Consider the following 2,565-nt stretch of genomic DNA (forward strand, 5'->3'; position numbering starts at 1 on the left):
TCACTTCCCAGATATTTTGGACTTCAGCTCCCTGAATCCCAGACCATTGGGCAAAATGGCTGAGGCGTCTGGGAGCTGAAGTTGAAAACACCTGGAGGGCCAAAGTTTGCAAATCACTGCACTACACTATGCTGATACACTTGAGGAGATAAACAGGATGAAATTAGTTAAGAACTACACAGTTGGGGGAAAATATGTTTGTCATAAAGAAATTGATAGTCTCCTACCACTTTTTATAATGGCTCACTTGGGCATCCTCTGTGGCGCATTTATTTAGGAATAAGTTCCATTGCTCATTGCTCTGCAAAGGAAGAGTTTCTCAAAGTAACTTGTAAATCTCACCCAATTTTGCTTTATACACATCTCAAAAATAAAAGACAACAAAAGTCTACAGATAAAACTGAAGATACAGGAGGAAAAACTATTTTGAAATCAGGAATGCTTTTCTGTAATACTGATCCTGTTTTAGGAACCCTAGAAATGGAGCAGCAATCTAAAATCCATTAAAGGGATCTATACTGAGAGAGAAGGAGTGAAGGAAAGCACCTGGGGCACTCTTCTGGGGGTGTTATTAAAGGAGATCCTTTTAAGGAAAATCTCACTTAGGTCAAAAACACACGACAGAAATAATCCAGTATAAGATTGCTTTAACTGCCCTTGCTCAGTGCTAGGGAATCTTGGGAATTGTAGTTTATTGTAGCACCAGAGCTCTCTGTCAGAGAAGACTAAGGCCTGGTACATACTGCCAAGGAGTGGTGTCCAAGTGGCGAGTCTAGGGTTTGGGACCATGCACCAACTGCAGCATAATGGCAGCCTCCCGTCCATACAGAGGCCGCCATCGTGACGTAAGCGATGCACAGCCTATAGACATCGATGTGCATTGCTTACATCATGTCCGCATGGCATCCCAAGAAGATCCCAGTTTTTCAGGGTTCTTTTTGGGGCGGAGGGACACCACCCAGTTTGGCTGCTGTGGCATCTCTCAACAGGAAAACTGGCCGTCTCCAGCCTGCCCTTTCGGGGCAGTATGTACCAGGCCTAAATGTCTCACAAAACTACAGTTTCCAGAACATTAAGCCAGGGCAGTAAATGCAGTCTCAAGCCAGATTATTTCTGTAGTGTGTTTTAGATCTTAGTTGGCAGATCTCTCCACTTCACCTCTGTGTGTGATTTGTTTATTCTTTATTTTAAATCCTTACTAAAAGAAACAACTGGGGCTCTACATGCTGTTGAAGCAGGGCACTCTTGAGTAGTCGCAGCAGCTCCTCTTTTTAGAACCTTATCCCACAAGACAGGTAACTTGTATTTGCATCCAGGTAATATTGCCCTCGGTTGGTGCTTATCGCATGACATTGTCCCTCTTGTGTTGTTCTTCTGTGGGAAACTGTTTTAAAAACACTTCTTTATATTAACAGGACTAAAATCCATTAATAACTACATTTGACACTTCTGTAGTGCAATGATTTGCAGGTGAAACATTTATGCCAATTTTGGGTGGTCAGTGGGAGTGCTTTGGGTGGAGAAATATAATGATCAGGTGAGAAAGAGAATCCCCTCCAACCCACTTCCTTTTCCAGCCCCTTTCTTTCACTACGAAACCTATTGCATTAAAAACAAACCCAGCAGGCAAACGAAGAGAAGTGCATTTATCTTTCCATCTCTGCATGACGCTGAAGTCTTTTTGCCTCTTCCAGTTGTAAAGGTGTGGGAGAGGGAGGTAAAAAATGTCCCTTTTGCCAAACAGATTTTTCCAGCTTGGCAAAAAAGGACACTTTTGCAACACAGGACTGTATGTAGTAAGAGAAATTTGCACTCACCATTTGAAAAGGAAACTGAAAACCTAGTAATAATTTCTGTAAAAATGGTCTGCTTGTGTATATTGACAGTACTGGATAAGAAAAAGATAAAGAGGCATTTTTAGTGAAAAGTACCTTGCCATAAGCACCTCCTTGAGTGAAACAGTCTTCCACCATCTTGGCTATTCCAGGTCATATTTTCTCTTTTGCCTCTGGCAGAAGGTACTGCTGAGAACAGCTGGCAGCTTACATTGTCTCTGTGGAAGGCAAAAGAGAGGCCTTGCAACTCCAAAAATAGAATAGAAAGGGGAATGTTTATGAACTCAATTCTTGGTATTTGGATGAATGAAGGCAGCAGAACTTCAACTAATGATGATGACTCCTGGGAGTCTTTCTCCAGGGAGGATTTCTCTTTATTCATATATTTTTTTCAACACAAAAATAAACTAAGGCACTGGATAGACGGGCGTTTGAGGCACCCTCGTCACGTGCAAGGGCTGCCTGGTGGGCGGAGTGCCCACATGCCCAGCAGCCCTCGCATGTGATGAGAGCGCCACAGCTGTAGCACGCCTGCCAGACATGGTGCGTTACGGTTATGTCACAGTGTGCAGCCTCCAAACGGGGCTGCGCAGCTGCAACGCAACTGCCCTGTCTCTGGTGCTTTTGCGTGCTGCAAAAAAGAGCCGTCTTTTCGGGCTCCTTTTTTCCTCCGCAGCAGCGCCATGCAATTTGTATGCTGCGGCGCTCCTGCGCAGGAAAGAGATGCACC

The 2,565-nt window shown here is 44.1% G+C and overlaps 1 protein-coding gene across 1 annotated transcript in view; it reads right to left on the minus strand.

Annotated features, from left to right (window-relative positions):
* Positions 1-2,565, minus strand: part of CD58 (CD58 molecule) — a 64,804-nt gene that overhangs the window by 50,022 nt on the left and 12,217 nt on the right. The gene's annotated exons all lie outside the window — the stretch shown is intronic.

Source organism: Sceloporus undulatus, chromosome 2 (assembly GCF_019175285.1).
Source record: "Sceloporus undulatus isolate JIND9_A2432 ecotype Alabama chromosome 2, SceUnd_v1.1, whole genome shotgun sequence".
In the NCBI taxonomy this organism is placed as follows: Eukaryota; Metazoa; Chordata; class Lepidosauria; order Squamata; family Phrynosomatidae; genus Sceloporus; species Sceloporus undulatus.